Raw genomic sequence first — 27,409 nt, forward strand, 5'->3', positions numbered from 1 at the left:
CCTCTACTCTGTTTTCCGAGAAGCTTCCCAAATTACCGGAGAATCTTCTCAGGACTGAGTTTGAGGCACGGAATAGGTTAGCTAGGTCTCTCCTCTCCATTACCTCCGCGGAGTCCCTAGCCTTGCTTTATCCGACTGAGACCTTGTTTCGGATATTCATGAGGAACCTGTCTGTCCTACCAAATCGACCTACACGATTTCTGGTCGGCTCGGGTTAGTTGCAGGAAATACTTTCCGTCTGAGGCCTCTATCAGACATGAACCGAACAGGCTGATAGCTTCCTCCTGCTGGGGTAAAACACACTTTCCTCAGGAGGAGGTGAACAAAGTTCTTCAGGATGCTGCGAGAGCAAACCAAAATTTGCAAGTAAGGTGGGGCCTCACTGCCAAAAGGAAGGTCTGAGCCCAAAAGCAAGCTTTCTTCAAGAAGAAGCAGAGATTTACCCCTTACAAGACGAACCGGGGTCACTACCATCAATTATCAGTTACCCACTCGTCATCACAGTCTCCCTCTGCTTCGACGTCTCAGCAACCGAATCCCCCTCAACAGGTGGTCTACCTCACTGCTCCCCCAGGTACACAACCCAACCCCGTTTGGATGCCCTCTCCTGCATACAACCCTAGCTACGAATCCTCAGGTTCCTTTTGTGGACACCAGAGAGGAAGCTACAGGGGTAGAGGACAATTCCGGGGTCTACCTCACTGCTCCCCCAGGTACACAACCCAACCCCGTTTGGATGCCCTCTCCTGCATACAACCCTAGCTACGAATCCTCAGGTTCCTTTTGTGGACACCAGAGAGGAAGCTACAGGGGTAGAGGACAGTTCCGCCAATGAGGCGGACCTAGGACAAGGGGTGCTCGGGGAGGGAAAGGACCTAGATTCACTCCCTCGCAATGATGTGGTCCCGGTAGGGGGGAGACTTTACCACTTTCGAGACCATTGTACCTTCAGTCCGTGGGCTCACAGCATAATCTCCAAAGTTTTGGGTTGGAAATGGTCACAGGGTTCTCCACCTCCACCAGTGACCTTTTTCCAGAAACCCACTCCCATCCTGAAAGAGTACACCACAGAGTTACTCAGGAAGAAAGCAATCAAACGGGGGGTACGATCACTGAAGTTCCAAGGCCGCCTGTTTACAGTTCCGAAGAAAGACTCGTCGGCATTGAGAGTGGTCCTAGACTTGTCAAAACTAAACTCTTACATTCTCTGCGACAAGTTCCGAATGTTGACTATCTCTCAGGTACGAATCTTACTTCCCCATGGGGCCGTCACCACCTCTATCGATCTTACCGACGCCTATTATCATGTGCCAATAGCTCGAAACTTCTCTCCTTACCTAGGCTTCCGCCTAGACAGGAAAGCCTTTGCGTTCAAAGTCAAGCCCTTCGGTCTCAGCATTGCTCCCAGGATATTCACGAAACTGGGAGAGACAGTGTTAGAACAACTCAGGAACCAAGGGATACAGATCATAGCTTATCTGGACGATTGGCTCATTTGGGCTCTGTCGACCCAGGAATGCAACAGAGCTACGACGAAAGTACTTCGATTTCTCGCCAACTTGGGATTTCAGGTCAATCTCCAAAAGTCCCGCCTCCAACCATCATGCCACTTCGAATGGTTAGGCATTCAGTGGGACCTTTCAAAGCACAAGCTATCCCTTCCTTCCAAAAAGTTAAGGGAAATAGCTTCCGAGATCAGGATTTTTCTCAAACACAAACAGGTGTCCAGAAGAGCCTTAGAAAGAATCCTCGGCCTTCTCCAATTCCTTTCAGTAACAGATCTCCTATTAAAAGCCAAACTCAAAGACATCAATCGAGTTTGGAGAAAGAGAGCTACAGTACCTTAAGACACAAGGTCTTGAAGATCCCCTCTGTCTTGAAAATGAGACTACGCCCATGGTCCGAACCGAGGAACCTCTCCGAATCGGTTCCTCTACAATTCCCACCTCCACAAGTGACAGTTCATACAGACGCGTCTCTGAGTGAATGGGGGGGTTACTCCGAACATCAGATGTTTCAGGGCTCTTGGTCACCCGCCATGAAACAGTTCCATATCAATGTTCTCTAAGCCATGGCAGTGTTCTTGACCCTGATTGATTGATTGATTTGAAGTTTTCAGGCATCCTGACATCTAAGGTCATTGACGCCGGTAACATTTAATCTATGTATACAAAAATAAAAATAAAATAAAATAAAAAATGAGAGTATTCAATTAAAATCATAAAAGTTGAATGTCATAAAAGTTAAATAGTTTTCAGAAGACCTGCTTCTGAAATAAATCTAAAAATGCCACTTGCATGGTAGGACACATCATTTCCAAGAATCTTGGCAAGGATGAACCTGCCACCCTCACCTCGAGCCTCAAACAAATATCTATTCCGCAAGTTGTTATAATTGGGGCATTCGGTCAACAAATGCCTTACTGTTAGAGGTACTAAACAGTCGTCACAATACGGTTGGTGTTGGCCCTTCAGCAGAAACTCGTGTGTCAACCGAGTGTAACCAATACGGAGACGACAAAGAGACTTCTCCCATTTTCGGGGCATCATATTATACCTCCAAGGAGATATGTCATTTGTTACCTCTCGCATTTTATTCCCATCTAGGCTATCCCATTGCTGTTGCCATTTTTTGCAAACCAATTTCTTGATGTAAGGTAAGAAATCATTACAGGGAATGTGATACCTTCTTGGCAGCAACTCAGATGCAGCCTTCTTAGCCAGTGAATCTGCCTTCATTCCCAGACACACCTACATGTGCTGGAACCCAACAAAATTGAACGGTTATACCTCTCCGTCCAATAATAAAAAGCCATTCTAAAATCTTTAAAACTAGAGGGTTATTGGAATTAAAAACTTCTATAGCTTGAAGGACACTCCTTGCATCACTAAAAATTGTAAAATTACCCTCCTTCTCCAACGCTATTTTCTCAATAGCGGTTAATATGCCATACAGTTCGGCAGTAAATATGGAAGCGGTCAGAGGAAGTGCACCTCTACAATTAAAACCATTACTATGTACTCCAAATCCAACGCCACCATCAGATTTGGAGCCATCAGTATAGATAAAAGTTGATCCTCTATGTTCTTTAACATGTTCATTAAAAAGAGACCTGGCTTCTAGGTCTGACATATTCTTCTTATCTCCAATAAAATATTTACAAAAAGATATCTCTGGTAACTTCCATGGAGGCGTTGATGATACCTTGAATGAAAGTACCTTATTTCTAATTAGATCCAGACTATTAAATAATCGTTTCACCCGAAAGCCATAAGGTTGAGGAGATTTTGGGTGCAACTCAAAGTATGATGCCTGTCTTACAAGGCTTGCAGTCTGAAAGGCTAGAGTGTTAGGGAGTCTTTGCAATCTAAACCAATACCGAATAATGGAAGACATTCGGTATAGGTCTAGAGGTAACTCTCCAGCATCAACAAGGAGACTTGGGATAAGCGAGGTTTTAAAAGCTCCAGTAGAAAATCTAATACCTGCATGATGTATGGGACAATACTTTTAAGATATTCAGAGCTTCAACACATTTAGCTTTTAACGCTTTTAAGCGAGAAATCCACGTAAGCCTACAATCAAATATCAAACCTAAAAATTTAGCTTCTCTTGCACATGGTATCCGTTGACCTTTAATGTATATATCCGGGTCTGGATGTACTCCCCGGATACGACAAAAATGGACAATGGTAGTTTTACTTGTCGAGAACTTAAATCCATTCATGTCAGCCCACTGGATAATTTTATCAAGAGAGAGTTGGATTTTTCTCTCAACCATTGCCATTCTAGTGCCAGCAAATGATATTGAGAGATCATCCACAAATAATGTTGAGAGAACATCCTGGGGAATGGCTGATGATATCCCATTAATTGCTAGTGCAAAAAGGGTTACACTCGGCACACTACCCTGAGGAACTCCTTCTTCCTGGCACTTACTCTCTGATAGAGTTTCCCCCACTCTCACTTGAAAAACTCTACGTGAAAGAAATGCCTGAATAAATAGTGGCAGCTCTCCTCTCAATCCCAATTCATGAATGGTTTTAAGTATACCAAATCTCCATGTGGTATCATATGCCTTTTCAAGGTCAAAAAATACTGTCACATGGTGCTGTTTGGAAGCAAAGGCTTCACAAATAGAAGACTCAAGTCGTATTAACACATCAGTTGTTGAGTGCATTTTTCCGAATCCACATTGAATCGGTGATAAAATACCTTTGTTTTCAAGGTACCACATCAGCCTTGCATTGACCATCTTCTCCATGATTTTACATAAACACGAAGTCAATGCAATAGGTCGATAGCTTGCTGCTAAAAACTTGTCCTTACCAGATTTTAAAAAGGCTAAAATAATGGCTAGTTCCCAAACACTTGGGTAACTATGATCATGCCATATTCTATTAATAATACTTAAAATAAATAACTTTGTATTAAAATGTACATGTTTAACCATTGCATATGGAATTCCATCGGGGCCAGGAGCTGTATCGTTGCAAGTAGCGAGTGCGGAGTCAAGTTCTCTTTCAGTAAAAGGAGAATTATACGATTCTTCCCTTCCTGTTGCAAAATTTAAAATTTTCTTTTCTTCAATGCTCCTGTACTGGTGACCAGGAGCTGCTACACTCTTGCACGATACATTTGAAAAATGGTCAGCCAGGGCATTACTAACTTCATTTCCTTCAGTCACAAACTGACCATTCACTTTCAACACTGGTGGTGGGTTCGGGGTAAATTTGCCTGCAATTTTTTTTATTTTCCTCCATACAGAAGATGGTGGTGTTCTACTATTAATGGAGGAAACAAAAGCCACCCAAGATTGGCGTCTAGCTTCTTTCATGGCATGACAGAACTGTGCTCTACATTTTTTTATGATATCAAATTTTCATCAGTACGGCATCTACACAATCTAGTCAGGGATTTTCTGGTGGTTCTGTGCAAGGCTGTTAATTCTGTGGACCACCACGGGACTGGTCGTCTTTTGAATAGTCCTGTGGTTTTGGGAATCGAATTGATTCCTGCTGTATGAAGAGTTCCATTCAGTAAGTCTATGGCATCATCAATACTTTCAAACTGTTCTGCTCTCCCTTCGATTTCACTTAGCTCAGAAAATTTAACCCAGTCTGCCTTGTCTAGATTCCAACGTGGCGATCTTTGCAAAGGCGGACCCTTGTTGGTGTTTATAATGATTGGTGCATGATCACTAGTATGCCAATCATCTAATGTCCTCCAATCAAAATCAAGAAGGCAGTTAGAGCTTGCAATAGAAAGGTCAATGCATGACAAAGTACCTGTCTGAACATGGAAGTGCGTGGGCTCTCCTGTATTAAGGAGGCCCACATCCTCATTCTCCACAATTGATGAGATAATATTGCCCCTTGTGTTGGCCAAAACATCACCCCATAAAGGATGTCTACCATTCATATCTCCCAGTAAGAGAAAAGGTTGAGGGAGTTGTTGAATGACTTCTGCTAAATCATCATATGAAATATTATAATTTGGAGGTAAGTACAGAGAGCATGTTGTATATTTTCTCCCTATATCAATTTGTACAACAACTGCCTGCAGGGTTGTACGTATAGACGTGGGTATTTGGGGAACATCTCGATGAATGTACACGAGTCTTCCGCCATGGCTCCCTGCTTGTTGATTATATGGTGTTTTATAGCTAACATACTCTCGAGACTAGGAGTGTTAGAATCAAGCATACTTTCCTTTAGACATACAATTATGGGGGAATGCTCATGAATTAGGAGCTTAAGTTCTTCATATTTCGCCCTCAAACCCTGACAGTTCCATTGCAAAATGGAGGAGAAAACTATGGATTATTTCTGGAAGACATCTTGGATGAGGTCTTCCCATTAGCAGTTTTTAATTTAACATTATTACCAGTAGGTTTCTTCAGAGGTGGTCTTGTTATGTTGGGTTTTACATTTGTGTTTTTCTTTGTATTCTTTTTATCTATTTGTCGAGGTGGATGGTGGACCTCAACTTGAATTTCTGATTTATTCAGTTCATCTTCTGGTTCATTAGAAACATCAACAGACAAAACATCAAATTTATTTGATGTCATAACCTTAACGTTTCTAATGGAGGGTGGAGAGAGATATGGAGGTCTCTCTCTTTTACGATTAATAGATGGTGGGATTCGAGGTTTTTGCACCTTTCCCACAACAGGTGCATCAGGTAAGTTAGTCTTACGTGGAATCTCCATCAGATCAGGCAAGGACATGGCTTGAGAGAGGTTTGTATTATTTTTTGTAATGGCGGCTGAAGGCCGTACAGCAATGGGCAATGACCTAGTGTTAATACACCGTGGTAAAGCCTCAGGAGGTAATATGGTTACCTCTTTATTTGACATTTTGTCAGAGCATACTTTTTTTTTAGCTATTGGCAGCGCTAGGTTGGTTTGATTTTAATGCCTTAGCATATGTATTTGATTTATTTAAGTCTTTTGGCATGGGTCACACTTTAATGTTCTAAGTTTCATTTGTTGAGGGCAGCTTCCTCCAACATATATAGGTCGCAGCTCTTGTCTGTGGATTTGTGACTCGAGCTGCAATTTAAACACCTGGCTCCAAGTGCACACTCTCCATGGTAAGATTTGGAGCAAATACCACACATCTTCTCATTTTTGCAAACTTTGGACGGGTGCCCAAATTTAAAACAATTAAAGCATTGCAATGGCTTCTGCTTGAAGGGTCTTACTTTAATCCTTTCGTTCTCGATAATATGAAAAGGTACGTCAGCATCCTGGAACGTAAGGATTATCATTGATGTACCTGGGACTTTATGAACTTTCCATACATTTAATGGACACATGGCCAGTATCTCCTCCTCTGTAAAATCATATAGATCTCTGTTAAAAACTACGCCCCTTCCGTAGCTAAAATTTAGGTGGGGTTTGACATCTAACTTAATGTCATCATTACTTATTTTCATATTGGACAATATTACCGACTGTGTACTAGATTTGGCATGGATGAGGAGACTATTTTTTCCGAAACGAGATATATCGCCTGGTGCAATAGTTCCTACTTTTTTCTGAATCAATTTACATATTTTAAAGTAATTCCCTGTAACCCCCTTTGATTCAGCTATAAGCCACATCGGTGGTTTTGGATTTCTCTGGGAGGGCATAACTAAATCTGCGTCTTTTTCCAACCAATCGGCAGGCCTGTACACATCCAAATCTTTTGGTACCTTATCGCAGAGAGCAGCCGCGACATTCAAGTTATTAATTTTAATATTATTCAAATTACTTATTGCACTAAATGCTTCGTCATAACTACTATAAGATATCCATGAATCCCAAGTTTCAGCTTCAAGTTTCATCCTTATTTCTTTTATGCATCCATAGCATTCAAATGCTTTACATAGATCATCATAATTTGTCTCTATTGAAATTTGTGTAACATGGAGGATTCGAAGTTTCCTCGTGTTACCCAAATTACTATTTAAAAATATCAGTAGAATGGTCCTTTCCTGTTCCGAGGTCATCAACAGAGCTTTCCCTTATCACATTAGCAGAGGTCGTCGACAGTGCCGGGGGAGAGTCAGCGTATCCAGGGGATGTGGGTTCGTTCCTTAAAGAATCCATTACACGAAAGAGAGAGAAGGGTTAGTTTGATGTACCTGCCCGAGAATGTTAGGCCATCACACGTCAAAAAGGAAATTTGCACTCTCCACTATCGGCACAATGAGAGTATACTTCCCAGATGGTCCACTCCATACCCTACCCGAAGGATAGCATCAAAACAGATATAGAGGCACAGGTGTAAGCTGAACCCGCCTGTTAGGACTGAGACCAAGAAATTATGGAATCATCCTCCCCATATCTACAGTATAATCACGGGCTTCCGGCCAAAAGCCGAGAGTCCTACCCCAAGCATTGGATCCCCCTGGATTCCGAAGACCCAACACTTGAGAATAGTTCTGCCAAAAAGGTCCAAACCATCTTCGGGATGGCTGAAATCATCCAATACTCTCACATATAGCTTTGAATGCAAACACCTCCCAACCGTGATACCTCCCCCCACTCATCAAAGCAGGCAGCAATAAAGGATGTATGAACATCCCCGCTGGGGCTACAATGGATGTAAAAACATCCAAGCCATAGGAGAAAAAAAAAAATAATAATAAACATATATGTACATACCCTGTAATATATACACACACATAATGAGGGAAATTTTTCTCATAGAGTTTGGAAAGCAAGACTGAAGAAAGTTTATGAAATTAGGATAAGGTCGAAGTAATATTGAGAAAAAGAAAAAGGTGAAAGAAATTTAATTCGAACTGGGGGAGCAATTTCCCCAAGTTCGAGAGCCCTCTTGCCCGTCACCAAGTTTCAGCACGGGAATGAAATGCCGTGCTAAAGCTCAATGACTTCATCAAGGCATTCTCTCATTAAGAGGGTCTTGACCCTGAAGAGACTCTCTCCTCCGAGGTTGACCCACATCAGAGTAGTGTCAGACAGCACTGACGTAGTACACTGCGTCAACAGAGGAGGATCCAAGTCACCCAACCTGAATCAGGTCCTGGTCACTATCTTTGCCTTGGCAACAGAAAAGAACTGGTTCCTGTCAGCAACTCACCTAGCAGGAGTCCAGAATGTGATAGCGAACTCACTATCCAGGACTAAACCACTGGAATCAGAATGGTTTCTAGACATAAATTCATTCCGGTGGATACTCAGGTTGGTTCCGGGCCTCCAGGTAGATCTATTCGCAACTCGGCTGAATCACAAACTTCCTTGTTATGTGACCCCAAACCTGGACCCTCAGGCTTATGCCATGGACGCATTAACCCTGGATTGGAACCATTGGAAGATTTACCTATTCCCTCCAGTGAATCTTCTAATGAAAGTTTTACACAAACTCTGCTCCTTCCGAAGGGCAGTGGCTTTAGTAGCACCTCACTGGCCAAAGAGCAGTTGGTTTCCTCTCTTCGAGTTGAAACTCCGTCCCTTCCGGATCCCATTCCCCAAACTGACACAAGTAGTCCAAACTCAGACTGTGTCAGATTCCTCAAGGATAGCCAAAACCCTAACTCTGTGGACTTCAGCAAACATTGACCCGGAAAACGTACTCTTCATGGAATCAGACAAAAGGGACTCTACAATTCGTCAATATGATTCGGCCGCAAGAAACTAGCAGATTTCCTAAAGAATCCAGACCATACTCGTATGTCTCCGAATTTAGCCATCTCTTTCTTTAGGTTCCTATTTGACAAAGGCCTAGCAGCTAGCACTATAACCACCATCAAGTCAGCTTTGAAGAAACTCTTCCTTGTTGGGTTTAACATTAACCTAGCTGATTCCTATTTCTCATCTATTCCCAAAGCGTGTGCTAGGCTTCGACCTTCGGTTCGGCCACAAAAGGTCTCTGAACGATGTCCTCAAACTTGCGTCAGACATGGACAATGAATCCTGCTCTTATATCACTCTTCTTAGGAAGACTATTTCTAATGGCTTTGGCCTCAGGTGCTAGAATCTCAGAACTAGCAGCTCTCTCACGAAACTCGGAAAACATATATTTCCTCCCTTCAGGCGAAGTACTTCTTTCTCCAGACAGAGATTTCCTAGCTAAAAATGAGGATCCACAAAATAGGTGGTCCCCTTGGAAGATTATTCCTCTTCCCCAAGATACTTCTCTGTGTCCAGTCACTACTCTCAGGGCCTTTTTAGCTAGAACTGCCACCCGCTCGTCTTGCCCCTTGTTTATCAGGGAACAAGGCCCCTTGTTTATCAGGGAACAAGGAGGTACTATTTCCATTCAAGGTATCAGGCAACAAATCCTCTACTTCATTAAACATGCTAATCCAGAATAATTTCCCCATGCTCATGATATCCAGTCAGTAGCTACCTCCATCAATTACTTCCAGAACATGGATTTTGATGACCTTAAAAAATATACGGGTTGGAAATCTCCTATGGTTTTCAAACGCCACTATCTAAAGAACTTACAGGCCCTTAAATACCAAACGGTTGCAGATGGGAGTCTTATCTCTCCCCATTAATCTCTTGTTCTTCCTTTCTTCCATCTCTTCATCTCTTCTCTTCTCCCTCCTACCTGCCACTCACACCACGTCGCCACTCTCCTGGGTGGTTCGTTAGCCCTAAGATTATTACCATGTTTAATTCCTATGGTTTAACTGTTATTGTATTTACTGTTACTTTAATGTTTAGATATGCTTAGACATGTAAGATTTGATGCCTCTTGCGTTTGGACACTTGGATGATTCCTTGTCTTCATATTTATTTAGCCTTACGTTCACTATGTCCTTTGGCTAGTTTGTAATTTTATGTTTGCTTACATTATTATATTATATTATTTTGTTACATGGTGTTTGTATTCTCCTCATTATGTTATTACTTTATTTGGCTTGGAAGGCATTCTCTGGTACATTTTCACCGGGCGTCACAGGTCGATCCGGAAAAGGGATTTTGACGAAGGAAAAATCTATTTCTGGGGAGAGACCTGTGACGCACGGTGAAACCCTTCCTTGTTACTTTGTACGGTCCCACCCTTTCCTTTCCAAGCCATATGTTCTTGCAGAAGGATGTCCTAGAGGGCGCTCTTGTTAGGCGTTGGTGGCGTGGTTCAAGTGCGGTATCTAGGGCCTCTGTTATGGCCCTTCCCTTTGGTGAAGGGATTATCCAAATGGAAGACAGCCTGTGAATAGTGGTTTTCACACGCCCCTGCTTTATACACGACACCCACAAGGTGCTCGCGCGAGGGTAGTAACCTCTGCATTCCATGCTTTTATCATTCTCTGGTATATTTGGAAGGTTTATATCAGAAAAGTGTAAAGAAGGACCCTTTTCACCGGGCATCACAGGTCTCTTCCCAGAAACAGATTTTTCCTTTGTCAAAATCCCTTATATAACTTAGGAATTTATTTGTACACACAATAGTATTGATCAGGTAGACCAAAGGTAAGTTAAGACTTGAATTAGTTAGGCTAATTTATGTAAGGACTCAATTTATGACGCTCACTTCCCATGGAGTTTTCTCAGTGTCATTTCCAAGTAAGTAAAATATCTTTAGCAGACACTTTTGACAATATGAAAAAGTTTCCTTAGCCTGTATAATTAATTACAAAACACTTGAACATTTCTTATCTTTTTCTCTGCCATTAAAGTACTCTCTTAACAGAGTTGCTGGCTATACAGATATTCCTAAAACTAAACCTCTGCATCAAATGAAATTATACTTCATGAACCTGCAGCATATCTAAGCAATTGAACTTGGAGAGAATTTTCAACTCATCAATGCAATGAGGTTTCAAAACTGCGCTGGTGACTACTTAAAAATTTCGTGATATTTTTCCATGACTTTATAATCTTGTGCTTCTCCTTCAATAAAGCCATCATGTGCCTCCACCCGATGCATTCTACACAGTGTCCGCAACTTATCCTCGGGGCCTAGCTGCAGCCTTTATGTTTTGTACACTACCTTCCTCCACACTTGTCTTCAATTTTGCTATCCAATCTCAAATTTTACCTTCAGTAGCTCGCAACCTAGGATGATGTCATCTTGCCATAATTCTGTGGTGGATGTCCTCCCTGTGCCAAGATATGTCGCCGAAATTCAAAAAAGAACAGACTCATACCAGTTGAAGTGGGTTACCATATAGTAATCAGACACTTCCAAGCAAACAAAGACCTGAAAATACTCTTAATTAGCTCTTATCTCTTAATGACACTTTGAAATTTGTTTTTGTCCAAGTTTTGAAGCTCTGTAACAGATTTTTATTCATATATTAAAGGGTAATTCTCAATGCTACAACTCAAGGTTCAGAGGGCCATAACCATGTCTTAACTTGGCCCTCATTCAACATATGAGCATAGTTATCAAGTTGTTACAGAGGTGAAGATTTAAGTTAATAAGTGGGAGAAACTAGCAGTCAACTGGATGCTTTAAAAAGACCGCAAAAGATTACCTAAAAGATGTGCTAACGGAACTACAAGACCTTAAAAAAATGTGTGAATACACAATGGAAGAAAGATTTCACTGGTGTGTTTACTATCTGCTTCAGTGAGAATCACTCATAAGGTAAGTTTTTATTCATTAAAACAGGACTTTAATACCAATTATCTCAAAATTCTCCTACCTCCAAATTATCAAAAGTATTTTGACGAAGGAAAAATCTATTTTTGGGCAAGATAGCCACGTCGTCTTGATGGCTTTCACTGTTCCTCACCCGGTGACTTCACAGTTCCCGTCATTCAATCCTAGATTTAAACAAGGGACCTCGTACTTTCGTCCCCTCAAGACTGAAAGAGGTGGTAGAGGCCGGTCCAACAGTAGATGTAGGCCAAGGAGTTGGGGTCTCCGAGGTAACGGGAACATTCCCTCAATCAAAATGATGAGAATACTCAAGTAGGGGGAAGACTAAAACTGTTCAAGAACAGGTGGGCGTTCAGTCCTTGGGCACAGAGCGTGATTTCCAGCGGTCTGGGCTGGAAAAGGAAGAGATAACCGCTGAGGGTCGAGATTTTTCCAGAAATCAACACCACATCTGGAACAATATGTGCAGGACCTCTTAAAGAAGAGAGCTGTCCATTGCACGAAATCTATGAAGTTTCAAGGTCATCTATTCGGCGTACCAAAGAAAGATTCAATTATTCCTCGAACTATTCTCGACTTGTCCCATCTAAACCTGTTCGTTCAGTGCGACAAGTTCCAAATGCTGACTTTTTCACAGATACGGACCTTACTACCCCAGGGGGCTTACACAGTCTATAGATCTTACTGACGCTTATTGGCATCTTCCGATAGGTAGACGCTTCTCCCCCTACCTTGGTTTCAGACTGGAGAGAAAGGCTTATGTATTCAGAGCTATGCCATTCGGGCTCAACATAGCTCCGAGAATTTTCACAAAAATTATACACAAGGTCGTTCAACAATTAAGGAAAAGAGGTCTTCAAGTAGCAGCATACCTGGACGGTTGGCTCGTGTGGCCTCCCTTAGCAAGAGAATGCACGGAAGCAACCTATCAGGTGGCGAGATTCCTCCAATATCTAGGATTCCAAATAAACTTCAAGAAGTCCAGACTGACTCCGGCTCAAGTGTTCCAGTGGTTAGGGATTCGTTGGAATCTAAAGACTCATAGCTCCTCTATTCCTTCTGCCAAAAGGAAGGAAATAGCCCAGTCAGTTCGGTCTTTCAAGTTGAGAAAAAGCACCAGACGTCAGGAAAGTGTTCTGGGCTCACTTCAGTACAATTCTATAACAAACCCTCTCCTCAAGATCAGGGTCAAGGATGCAAGCAGGGTTTGGAAGAAAAGAGCTTCCGCAACTCTCCGCGATCATCAGAAGACAACCCGGGAGTCGTTTCGACGGCAACTCCATCAGTGGTCAGATGCCTGAAGTCTTTCCAAGACTGTTACGCTGCACTTTCCTCCTCCTGCAGCGGTTTTACATACGGACGCCTCAGTGACGCTTGGGGGGTCATACTCCTCTCAAGAAAGTGTAAGGTCGTTGGTCCCAGAGATTCCAGCAATTCCACATCAACATTCCGGACACCATGGCAGTCTTCTTATCCCTGAAAAGCCTACAATTAAAGAACAACATTCACATCCGTCTCGTATTAAACAACAAAGTAATAGTTCATTGCCTCAACAGGCAAGATCTCCTCAAATAAACCATGTAATGATCGCCATCTTTTCGTTGGCTCAGTGGAAGAGGTGGCATTTGTCTGCCTCTCACCTTCATGGAATTCGGAATGTGATGGCTGACTCTCTATCTCTAACACATCCGCTAGACAGAATGGTCTCTAGACGAAAAATCATTCTCTCTCGTGCAGGAGGTAATCCCAGCTCTTCAAGTGGACCTGTTTGCAACAAGTCTCAACAAGAAACTTCCTAACTATGTGGCATCAAATGTGGATCTAGGGGCTATAGGCATCGACGAGTTACACATGGATTGGAATCAATGGGAGAAGATTTATGTATTTCCACCCTTCAATCTTCTCTTGAAGTTGTTAGACAAGCTTTGATCGTTCAGGGGGACAGCAGCCCTGGTTACTCCTTTATGGCCAAAGAGCAACTGGTTTCCCTTGGTGACAGATGAGCCCCAGGCTGGTTCCTCTACCCAGCTCGAGTGTCTCAAGAAGTGAGGAGGAAGACTGTCTTCGCTTCATCCTGGAAAACTAAAGCCCTTCATCTCATGATTTTTTCACATTAGCCCTGGAAAAAAAGATTAAACATTCAACGGGACAAATTGGAATTTGCGGAAAATTATAAAGCTTCCACTACTTTGAAGCAGTATGAAACTTCGTGGAAGAAATGGGTTCGATATGAAAAATCCATCTATCTCTAAGGATTTTTGTCTGGAATTTTCACCTTTTTTTTGGCCATGAGAACAAACCTTCACTTACTCTTTAGCTTTACCTTCTCAATTCTTGGAATAAGTAACTGACCAAGTGTACATACATACATATACCAAGGCACTTCCCCAATTTTGGGAGGTAGTCAACATCAAACAAATGAAACAGTAAAGGGGACCTCTCCTCTCTACGTTCCTCCCAGCCGGACATCTGACCAAGTGTACTTTAAATTATTCTGGAACTTTATCCAATTCCAAAATTTTCATCTCTACTTTATGCATGGCAACGAGATATGTTTTCTCTTTCTTATGGGGGAAAGTCTTTACGAATATGCTCATCACAGTCTAATAACGGCCTCTGGAAACTGATCATTTCAGAGCAGTTCCAATGTCCTGAGATGCCTCCATACTGGAATGATTTAGGCCCGAGTTTTGCCACAGGATACATAACATTAACGATGTCTGACCTCACACTAAAGGTTTGGACAGCCGCAGAATAAGAAGTTTTGATAGATTCCAGATTTAATTTTTCTTCAAGAACTCTAACACATCTATTCGCCTGACTGTGGACATCCCAGCACTTACCTATCCTTATCTGGGAATGCCAAGAGGCTTTCAAAAGTCACCCCTTCATGACCACCACAGTAAACAAATGGGCCCTTGACACCCATTACCTTGGCCAAACAAAGATCATACAAAGTAATCATATGTCATTGAACTAAACTCCAGACAAGCGTATTATTGAAAGCAGGCATGCTGGCTTTTGCACTTCTTGATAGGAGGTCTGTCAACATCAGCCTTTAAACAGTTGGTGATATACAGCTGGAACTCCTTGTCTGCAGCAATTTCCTTGTTTACTCCCACTCCACTTCCATCACGTTCACAACATGATGGCCTGGAATGACAAAGAAAAATATTTCAGGTGTACTTTCCAGTAATGTATGTACAATATCACAACAGTACAGCTTAATTACCTTTAGTAACATGACAGATCACTTAATGATTGCAGTCTTCGGCGGGTGGACTCGCATTCTTCCAGCTCTATTAAACATAGCCTGTATCTATGGCAAAGTTGAGTATTTTGTACTCAATACAATGCTGCTAAGTAAAAGTAATGTATTCGCAAGAATATTTATCCTACCACAATAAAAATATGATTATTCCAACAATTTAGTAAAAGTAAAAGTAAAGCACACTAACCGTTTACATACGAAGTTCTACACTGTAACATGTAAAGCATGATGCAACTCTAGGTGTCGCCAGTTTGGCATATAAGCACAGTAATTACTACCTAAAATACACTACGTATAGTAATATATACAGTACTATACAGGTATTTCATAATGATATTTTGATTATAAAATAAATTTTTGAATATACTTACCCGGTGAATATATAATAGCTGACGTCTCCGACGGCTCGACAGATTCCAAAAACTCGCGAGCGATCGCCGTGAAGGTTGCGGGTGTGACCACCAGCGCCAACTATCGGCCAGATACCGCATATACTTGTCAATTTCTCCAGTTCTTCTCAGTCCGCTGGGTCTCTATCGGGGAGGAAGGGAGGGCCTTTAATTTATATATTCACCGGGTAAGTATATTCAAAAATTTATTTTATAATCAAAATATAATTTTTAAATATTAAACTTAGCCGGTGAATATATAGCTGATTCACACCCATGGTGGTGGGTAGAGACCAGTATTAATACAATAAAGGCGTATATGCTCAAGAGTTTTTTGACAATTATTTCATAAAAAACCAACTTAAGTATAGGTACCTGGTAAGGAAGCTGACTCTGATGATTACTTTGCCTCATTAGTCTGCTTTCCTCACGAAGCCCAGCCATCCTCTCAGGATGCTGAAAGACTCCCAGGAGCTGTTATATCCAGGGCGAACACCCCTATAACAGGACCTCATCAATACCCTTAATCTGGGCGCTCTCAAGAAACAACATTTTGACCACCCGCCAAATCAAAAAGATTGCTTAAGACTTCTTAGTCTCCCGTACAACCCAAAATAAGATTAAAAGTTTCATGAGTAGATTAAAAGGATATTGGGATTGAGGGAATGTAGTGGTAAAGCCTTCACCCACTACTGCACTCGCTGCTACGAATGGTCCCAGTGTGTAGCAGTCCTCATAAAGAGTCTGGACATCTTTCAAGTAATATGAAGCGAATACCGACTTGCCTCTCCAAAAGGTCGCGTCCATAATACTTTTAATGGATCTATTTTGCTTAAACGCTACTGAAGTTGCTATCGCTCTGACTTCATGAGCCTTGACTTTAAGTAAATTACGATCCTTCTCACTTAAATGAGAGTGTGCCTCCCGAATCAAAAGTCTAATAAAATAAGACCACGCATTCTTAGACATGGGCAAAGAGGGCTTTTTAACGGAGCACCATAAAGCCTCTGAACAACCTCGTAGCGGTTTAGCTCTGGATAAATAAAATTTGAGAGCTCTAACGGGGAACAGCACTCTTTCAACTTCATTCCCCACAATCTCAGAAAGACTGGGGATATCAAATGATTTAGGCCAAGGACGAGACGGAAGTCCATTCTTGGCCAAAAAACCTTGAAGAGCGCATACTGCTTTATTAGTGGAGAAGCCGATGTTCTTGCTAAAAGCATGTATCTCACTAACCCTTTTAGCCAAAGCCAAGCACACCAAAAAAAGTGTCTTGAGGGTAAGATCCTTCAGGGAGGCTGAATTTAATGGTTCAAACCTGTTTGACATAAGGAACCGTAGGACCACGTCCAAGTTCCAAGCAGTAGTCGAAATATGACGCTCCTTGGAAGTCTCGAAAGACTTAAGCAGGTCTTGGAGATCTTTGTTATTAGAAAGATCCAAACCCCTATGCCTGAAAACAGAAGCTAACATGCTTCTGTAGCCTTTAATGGTGGATGCAGAGAGGGAGCGACCGTTTCTCAGATAAAGCAGAAAATCCGCAACCTGCGCTACAGAGGCACTTGGAAGAGGAAATAGAGGAGGACTTGCACCAGTCTCTAAATACCTCCCATTTCGACTGATAGATCCTGATGGTAGAGGATCTTCTAGCCCTCGCGATCGCTCTAGCTGCCTCCTTCGAAAACCCTCGAGCTCAAGAGAGTCTTTCGATAGTCTGAAGGCAGTTAGACGAAGCGTGGGGAGGCTTTGATGAAATCTCTTTACGTGAGGCTGTCGCAAGAGATCCATCCGCAACGGCAGACTTCTTGGAACGTCTACCAGCCATAGAAGTACCTCTGTGAACCACTCTCTCGCGGGCCAGCGTGGAGCAACCAACATCAACCTGGTCCCTTGGTGAGAGGTGAACTTCTGCAGCACCTTGTTTAGGATCTTGAAAGGTGGAAAGGCATAAACGTCCAGGTGAGACCAGTCCAGCAGGAAAGCATCTATGTGGGTTGCCTCTGGATCTGGAACTGGAAAGCATTAAGTCGAGAGCCTCTTTGTCAGTGAAGTCGCAAAAAGATCAATGGTGGGTTGACCCCATGTCATCCATAGCTTCTCGCACACAGTCTTGTGCAACGTCCACTCCATGGAGATGACTTGTCCTCTTCTGCTGAGGCAGTCCGCCAAGACATTCATTTTTCCTTGCACAAATCTCGCCAAAGGAGGGATGTTACTTGCCTTAAATGGAGTTCCTTCTGATCCGTGGACCAAAGACCCGAGCATTCCAGACTGTCCAGTGGAGCTCCCTAACCCAAATCCGATGCATCTGAATACAACACATGGTTTGGGTTCTTGATCGCAAGAGAAAGACCTTCTCGAAGTCTGATGTTGCTGTCCCACCAAGTCAGACATGTCTAGACTGAGTTGGAGATTGGGAAAGAGATACTCTCTAAGCCCTTCTCCTTGTTCCAATGGTTTAGGTGAAATTGGAGAGGGCAAAGGTTGAGCCTCCCCAGAGAGATAAACTACTCCAGCGATGAAAGAGTTCCCACGAGGCTAGTTCAAACTCTTACAGAGCAACTGTTTTTCTCTTGCAAGTGAAGGACTTTTAACAGAGCTTGTTCCATTCTTGTGGGAGACGAAAAGGCCCGAAAAATCCGACACTATCTCCATTCCCAAATAAAGAATAGTCTGGGATGGGGTACTGTAAGTTACGACTTCTCTACGTTCACTATGAGACCTAGCTCCTTGGTTAGGTCTAATGTCCATTAGAGGCTCTCCAGACAGCGATTTAATGACGACGCCCTGATTAGCCAGTCGTCAAAATGAAGGGAGGCTCTGAATCCTCAAAAAATGTAGAAAGCTTGCTACATTTTGCAAGGGCCTTGTAAAAACAAGAGGAGCAGGAATGAGGCCGAAGTACAGTGCTCGAAATTGGTACATTACTTTCCCGTCCACAAACCTCAGATGTTGTTGAAAGTTTGGATGAATCGGGATGTGGAAGTATGCATCCTGAAGGTCGAGAGAGACCATCCAGTCGCCTTCCCTTACTGCTGCCAAGACAGATTTGGTAGTTTTCATCGTGAAGTTTGTCTTGACAATGAACACATTGAGCGCACTTACATCTTAAGTACTCCTGCAGTGAACGTGGCTGCCAGATCATTGGAGCCATCCCTGATAGCCTTGTTCCTGCAGTGAACATGGCTGCCAGATCATTGGAGCCATCCCTGATAGCCTTGTTCATGCATGACATAATTGTACAGCAATACATTGACAGCTGGAGAGACCTTCTTACTTAAGGCTCCCAGGGACCAATCCAACAAATAAAAACTTCAAACGCTCGAAAAAACTCCTAACAGGAGATGGTCTAGCTCTGAAGCCGACCATAAAATCTTGGAGCGTCTCATGGCTAGACGACGAGGAGAGTCCACAAGGCTTAAGAAGTCTCCCTGGGCAGAGGCAGGTACTCCCAAGCCGAGAACTTCTCCTCGAGCTTCTCCTGTGTCACACCAGATGCCCGAGCGAGAAGCTAATTAAGGAGGAGGAAAAGCAAAAGCAGACTTTCCTAAACTACTCCTGGATTCCAACCAGTCTCCCAGTAAGAGCATGGCCCTCTTGGAAGAACAAGAGAGAACTGACTTCGTAAAAGTAGGAGTCGAAGAAAGTCATGCCAAGAGTAAACTCAGACGGCGGAGCAGCCGTTACAAAACGAGTAGGACAAAATTTCACTCAAGAAATTCATAATTAAAATACAAGGGATTGTTGGACCACCCTAGGTTACTCCTCTTCTGAATGACTCCCCAAAGGTACATTAGTTGAAAGGGGGTCATCAACTTCTTCAGAAGGCACATCATCTGATAAATCTAAAGTCTTGGGAGAAGGAGATTTATATTCAGAATGACGTGAAGGAAAAGCCTGACAGGCTACATCAACTTGTATATGAACAGAAGTTAAAGTTGGAGGGTCGATGTCACGTTGTGACTGCAGAGAATGTTATTCTACTACACGTCGTGACAGAAGTAACTGACGTTCAAACGTCCCGTAGTAACAGCGGTGACTGCTGTTCGATGCTATATCGTGACTACGATGACTGACCCTCGACGTCACGTCATGTCTACGGTGTCTACCGCTCAACGTCACGTCGTGTCCGCGGTGTCTGCATCTCAACGTCACGCTGTGACTGCGGTGGCCGACGTTCAAAGCGATCAAAGTTACATCGAGATTTATGCTCCGCATCTCGCTTAACAGCAAAGCTGTCACTAGAGATAACGTCAGCGTGGCGTAACAAAGCTCGTCTAGAAGGTTGAAGACCCGAATCACGTACCCCAGAACCGTGACGTACAAAAAGCAAAGGATCCTTTCGCACAGGAACAGGATCGAAAGCTTCTATTGAAGAAAGCTTTAACAGCATATCTTGCAAAACACTTAACTTCGGATCAACCTGTGACTGCGGTGGCTGACGTTCAAACGTCACGTAGTAAACAGCAGTGACTGCTGATCGATGCTATATCGAGACTACGGTGACTGACACTCGATGTCACGTTGTGTCTACGGTGTCTACCGCTCAACGTCACGTCGAGTCTGTGGCAGAAACGTCTGTACATGAACGTCATCGCTATGAACGGGACTCTTATTATGACTACAGCTAGGACGTTGAACTTGTTCTGAAGGAACTAATAAACGTTTCAACCGTCTCGAAACTTTACGCCCAGGCTTTTAAAGAGACGAATCATCGGAAGACGAGGAGAAACTTCGTCTCTCCTGTCTTATGGCAAGGACGTGCTTGACGAGCAACGTCTGATACCTTTGAGGGAACGTCTGTTCGTTGGTTTACACTCCTCACTCCCTTAGGTCCTACGACATTCCTTCTCCCTGGTGCAGGGGAGCCTGAAAGAGGTCTCGGACTAGGCAAGTGACAAGCACGAACAAACGAACCCTCCGCAACACAGAACATGTTTTTTTTTTTTTTGCACTTACTTCACTGATATCGCATTTTTTAATAATTTCACATTAGACACGAATAAAACTGATTTCTACCTGAAGCACGCAATTCTCCCTTACATCAAAAGGTTAGAATTGCGAAATGAGTCGTATAATGTAAGCACATTAGTACAAAATGAAACACACATGCAAAAATCAATAAACATATACATATATATCGAATAAAACGGAAATATATAAAGTTAAAAAGATCAGTGACTGGGGAGGAGACTAAACACTAGTTCACTAAGGACTACGTTTTCAATCTCTCACCGTACAGTGCCTTGGGACGAGAATAAAAACTAAAACGTTTTATCCTCTCTCCCCGTACAGAGACTTGGGACGAGAGTAAAAAACTGAATCGAGAAAAACGTTACTCGCTCCCAAACTCCTTGTACAGTGACTTGGGACGAGAATAAAGATCGGATCGTTCTCTCTTTCTCTCTCTCTCTCTCTCTCTCTCTCGTCACTCACAAGAGAATGGCCCACTCACCCTTCGTCAATAACAGGTTATTTGACTAAAGGAAAAAACTGAAAGGACTAAGAAATTGAAAATTAACAAGTTCCTTTAAATTAGCATCTAAAACACTTCAGTTTGAAAGAAGAATGAACAAAACGTCAAAATCGATTTACTCTTTCTGCAAAGTGAGACCGTGATTCTCTCTTTCTCTATCGTAACGATAGAACGCAAACTGTGTAGCATAAATAAACCAAACGTTAGTTCATCTTTGAAAAAACAGCACGAAGACTATTCAAAGAATATATTTCTTAAAATATTTTCTAAAAAATATTCATCTCATCACTCTTACAGAGCAACTGTTTTAAACTAAATAAAAATAAAAGTTGAATGGGCTCAACGTTGTTTAACTTCGTTTTCCAAGTTAGGACCGCCTACAATGAATAGGTAAAGGCCGCATATAAACAAAAACAAAATTTATCTTGATGTTTAGTATAAATGGAAAGCTAATCGAAGAGGCCTAATAAAGGCGGGTGAGATATAAAATTAAAATATATAGAGGTAAATCTATAAATATCAACAATAATTTATAAAGTGATAAAAAAAAATTACTAAAAGCCTTTAACACACTTCCGTACACTGAGGGAAGGGTCGGCCATCTTTTCTCTATGGAAAAACCAGAGATTAAAAAAAAAGCAAGGGCAAAACACTTTTCCTCTCCTTTCAAAAGCATTTCTTTTTAAGATAGTATTGAATAATCCAACACTGCGAAAGCAATAAAACCAAAACCAAGTACTTCACCAATTCGGTCGAAAACTCGAGGTCATAAAGCGAGCGGAACCAACTTGTCGACAAGACCGACAGAGAAGAACTGGAGAAATTGACAAGTATATGCGGTATCTGGCCGATAGTCGGCGCTGGTGGTCACACCCGCAACCTTCACGGCGATCGCTCGCGAGTTTTTGGAATCTGTCGAGCCGTCGGAGACGTCAGCTATTATATATTCACCGGCTAAGTTTAATATTTAAAAGTAGAGTATGTACAAACACCTGTAAGAAAAGACACCCGTTCGCAATATGACTGTGAGGTATGTTAATACAGAACATACTGTTTATATACAATACGTACCATACTTGCATTATTTACACATTCCATCTTTTTGTACTCTAGACACTATTAGAGTAAAAAAAATATTTTCGAAATGAGTCGTATAATGTAAGCACATTAGTACAAAATGAAACACACATGCAAAAATCAATAAACATATACATATATATCGAATAAAACGGAAATATATAAAGTTAAAAAGATCAGTGACTGGGGAGGAGACTAAACACTAGTTCACTAAGGACTACGTTTTCAATCTCTCACCGTACAGTGCCTTGGGACGAGAATAAAAACTAAAACGTTTTATCCTCTCTCCCCGTACAGAGACTTGGGACGAGAGTAAAAAACTGAATCGAGAAAAACGTTACTCGCTCCCAAACTCCTTGTACAGTGACTTGGGACGAGAATAAAGATCGGATCGTTCTCTCTTTCTCTCTCTCTCTCTCTCTCTCTCTCTCTCGTCACTCACAAGAGAATGGCCCACTCACCCTTCGTCAATAACAGGTTATTTGACTAAAGGAAAAAACTGAAAGGACTAAGAAATTGAAAATTAACAAGTTCCTTTAAATTAGCATCTAAAACACTTCAGTTTGAAAGAAGAATGAACAAAACGTCAAAATCGATTTACTCTTTCTGCAAAGTGAGACCGTGATTCTCTCTTTCTCTATCGTAACGATAGAACGCAAACTGTGTAGCATAAATAAACCAAACGTTAGTTCATCTTTGAAAAAACAGCACGAAGACTATTCAAAGAATATATTTCTTAAAATATTTTCTAAAAAATATTCATCTCATCACTCTTACAGAGCAACTGTTTTAAACTAAATAAAAATAAAAGTTGAATGGGCTCAACGTTGTTTAACTTCGTTTTCCAAGTTAGGACCGCCTACAATGAATAGGTAAAGGCCGCATATAAACAAAAACAAAATTTATCTTGATGTTTAGTATAAATGGAAAGCTAATCGAAGAGGCCTAATAAAGGCGGGTGAGATATAAAATTAAAATATATAGAGGTAAATCTATAAATATCAACAATAATTTATAAAGTGATAAAAAAAAATTACTAAAAGCCTTTAACACACTTCCGTACACTGAGGGAAGGGTCGGCCATCTTTTCTCTATGGAAAAACCAGAGATTAAAAAAAAAGCAAGGGCAAAACACTTTTCCTCTCCTTTCAAAAGCATTTCTTTTTAAGATAGTATTGAATAATCCAACACTGCGAAAGCAATAAAACCAAAACCAAGTACTTCACCAATTCGGTCGAAAACTCGAGGTCATAAAGCGAGCGGAACCAACTTGTCGACAAGACCGACAGAGAAGAACTGGAGAAATTGACAAGTATATGCGGTATCTGGCCGATAGTCGGCGCTGGTGGTCACACCCGCAACCTTCACGGCGATCGCTCGCGAGTTTTTGGAATCTGTCGAGCCGTCGGAGACGTCAGCTATTATATATTCACCGGCTAAGTTTAATATTTAAAAGTAGAGTATGTACAAACACCTGTAAGAAAAGACACCCGTTCGCAATATGACTGTGAGGTATGTTAATACAGAACATACTGTTTATATACAATACGTACCATACTTGCATTATTTACACATTCCATCTTTTTGTACTCTAGACACTATTAGAGTAAAAAAAATATTTTCGAAATGAGTCGTATAATGTAAGCACATTAGTACAAAATGAAACACACATGCAAAAATCAATAAACATATACATATATATCGAATAAAACGGAAATATATAAAGTTAAAAAGATCAGTGACTGGGGAGGAGACTAAACACTAGTTCACTAAGGACTACGTTTTCAATCTCTCACCGTACAGTGCCTTGGGACGAGAATAAAAACTAAAACGTTTTATCCTCTCTCCCCGTACAGAGACTTGGGACGAGAGTAAAAAACTGAATCGAGAAAAACGTTACTCGCTCCCAAACTCCTTGTACAGTGACTTGGGACGAGAATAAAGATCGGATCGTTCTCTCTTTCTCTCTCTCTCTCTCTCTCTCTCTCTCGTCACTCACAAGAGAATGGCCCACTCACCCTTCGTCAATAACAGGTTATTTGACTAAAGGAAAAAACTGAAAGGACTAAGAAATTGAAAATTAACAAGTTCCTTTAAATTAGCATCTAAAACACTTCAGTTTGAAAGAAGAATGAACAAAACGTCAAAATCGATTTACTCTTTCTGCAAAGTGAGACCGTGATTCTCTCTTTCTCTATCGTAACGATAGAACGCAAACTGTGTAGCATAAATAAACCAAACGTTAGTTCATCTTTGAAAAAACAGCACGAAGACTATTCAAAGAATATATTTCTTAAAATATTTTCTAAAAAATATTCATCTCATCACTCTTACAGAGCAACTGTTTTAAACTAAATAAAAATAAAAGTTGAATGGGCTCAACGTTGTTTAACTTCGTTTTCCAAGTTAGGACCGCCTACAATGAATAGGTAAAGGCCGCATATAAACAAAAACAAAATTTATCTTGATGTTTAGTATAAATGGAAAGCTAATCGAAGAGGCCTAATAAAGGCGGGTGAGATATAAAATTAAAATATATAGAGGTAAATCTATAAATATCAACAATAATTTATAAAGTGATAAAAAAAAATTACTAAAAGCCTTTAACACACTTCCGTACACTGAGGGAAGGGTCGGCCATCTTTTCTCTATGGAAAAACCAGAGATTAAAAAAAAAGCAAGGGCAAAACACTTTTCCTCTCCTTTCAAAAGCATTTCTTTTTAAGATAGTATTGAATAATCCAACACTGCGAAAGCAATAAAACCAAAACCAAGTACTTCACCAATTCGGTCGAAAACTCGAGGTCATAAAGCGAGCGGAACCAACTTGTCGACAAGACCGACAGAGAAGAACTGGAGAAATTGACAAGTATATGCGGTATCTGGCCGATAGTCGGCGCTGGTGGTCACACCCGCAACCTTCACGGCGATCGCTCGCGAGTTTTTGGAATCTGTCGAGCCGTCGGAGACGTCAGCTATTATATATTCACCGGCTAAGTTTAATATTTAAAAGTAGAGTATGTACAAACACCTGTAAGAAAAGACACCCGTTCGCAATATGACTGTGAGGTATGTTAATACAGAACATACTGTTTATATACAATACGTACCATACTTGCATTATTTACACATTCCATCTTTTTGTACTCTAGACACTATTAGAGTAAAAAAAATATTTTCAAGAACATTCAAATATTAGGATATAACTTCTCGGAATATATTCCGCAAAGAAGCACAGTTGGTGACAATGATAAATCATCCACTTTGAGCGGAGCAACGACAAAACGTGACTACACAACATTAAACATCTACGCAGCCAAATCATCACCGTTGTAAAAAAATTTTTTTAAAAGGATCGGTACAGGATACTAAAAAATTGTAAATACAAGTTATATACAGTACGGTGCTTCCAGACTATTCCAACATATGAAAAAATTATGTACAAAACTGAATAAAGGAAATAGGAAAATATCTTTAAAATGTTTACAGGCTATGTATATAAATTTTTATCAAAAGCCAAAGTTACTTAGTACAGTAAAATTATATTTTGATATTTTACTTTAAAACTAATTGAACAGTACAAATAAAAAATTTTATGAAAATCTCTTGCCAACCTGCAAAGGGAGGAGGATCATCTACATAATCATGGAGCTCCACTGGATTTAATGGAGGAGTGCTTGCTAGAGGAGTGGTTTCATGCTCAGGTGAATCTGTTGTTGAAGGGGTAGATGGTGGCAGCTCACGCTCAGTGGTTGAAGGGTGGTGGTGGTGGCTGTTTCACAAGGGCCGAATGTTATGATGTTCAGCTGCTTTGCCATTGCCCTCATCTCATCAAGGATGCTCTTTAAAGCTGCAAAACCATCATCCATGGAATGATTGAACTTCAGGACGCATACTAAATATGGGTTGCTTGGGTTAAGAATTCTCTTGCTTGAGGGTACACTCGGGTATACTATCCTATCTTATTTCTCTTCCACTGGTTTTGATAAAGTTTTTAGTTTATATAGGAAATATTTTAATGTTACAGTTCTTAAAATATTTTATTTTTCCAGTTTCCTTTCCTTACTGGGCTATTTTCCCTGTTGGAACCCCGGGGCTTATGGCAACCTGCTTTTCCAACTGGGGTTGTAGCTTAGCAAATAATAATAATAATATTGAGAAACTCTTCCAACAATATTAATACTTACCAAGCTACAACCCTAGTTGGAAGAGCAGGATGCTATAAGCCCAGGGCAGGATGCTATAAGCCCATGGGCCCCAACAGAGTAATTAGCCAAGTGAGGAAAGGAAACAAGGAAAAGTAAAATATTTTACTAACATATTTACTAAATGAATTATAAAAACTTTAAAAAAAAGAGGAAGAGAAATTAGATAGAATAGAGTGCCCAAGTTTACCTTCAAGCAAGAGAACTAATCTACGACAGTGGATGACCATGGTACAGAGGCTATGACACTACCCAAGACTAGAGAACAATTATTAATTTAGGAGTGTCCTTCTCCTAGAAGAGCTGCTTACTATAGCTAGACTCTTTTACACTTACCAAGAGGAAAGTACACAGTGCAGTAGTTAACCCCTTGGGTGAGGAAGAATGTTGGAGTCTCAGTGTTGTAAGAGCTATGAGGACAGAGGAAAATCTGTAAAGAATAGACCAAACTATTCCGTGTATGTGTAGGAAAAGGGAAAACCGTAACCAGACAGAAGGATCAAATGTAGTACTGTTTGGCCAATCAAAGGATCCCATAACACTCTAGCAATAGTATCTCAACGGGTGGTTGGTGCCCTGGCCAACCTACTACCTATACGGAACAATGTTCAGGTGAAGGTCGTTATTCCCGACTGCTCAAAGTTTTGCCCTTTCTTAAAACTCCCAGAAGTCCAGTAGGCTGGATGGGGGCAGCGATGTTTGGAGGAAAGCCACCACTTGAACATTAGGATTTGTTACCCTGAAGGTGAATTGATGTCAGGGAACATTGTCAAGGGTGAGCAAGACCTTAAATTCCCACGTTTTGTTCTCCAAATACCGCTAAACCTCTCTGGCAACCAGCAACACAAACCAGTTGTGAAAGACCTTGCTCATTATCCACTTTATTATTATGCATCCAGTAAACAAGACTAGCATTG

General features: G+C 41.4%; 1 long non-coding RNA gene across 5 annotated transcripts in view; it reads right to left on the reverse strand.

Moving 5' to 3' along the window:
• Positions 1-11,647: 11,647 nt before the first annotated feature.
• Positions 11,648-27,409, reverse strand: part of LOC137658772 (uncharacterized) — a 54,253-nt gene continuing 38,491 nt past the window's right edge. Inside the window, exons 3-4 of one of the 5 annotated variants that reach the window (XR_011047421.1) lie at positions 25,902-26,137; positions 14,880-15,224 (exon numbers count right to left, since the gene is read on the reverse strand). This is a non-coding gene — a long non-coding RNA (uncharacterized lncRNA). Of the gene's footprint in view, positions 11,667-14,861; positions 15,225-25,901; positions 26,138-27,409 lie in introns of those variants that run through there. The other 4 variants (XR_011047424.1, XR_011047425.1, XR_011047420.1 and 1 more) reach the window with 4 other exon arrangements.

This window comes from Palaemon carinicauda, chromosome 19 (genome assembly GCF_036898095.1).
Source record: "Palaemon carinicauda isolate YSFRI2023 chromosome 19, ASM3689809v2, whole genome shotgun sequence".
Classification (NCBI taxonomy): domain Eukaryota; kingdom Metazoa; phylum Arthropoda; class Malacostraca; order Decapoda; family Palaemonidae; genus Palaemon; species Palaemon carinicauda.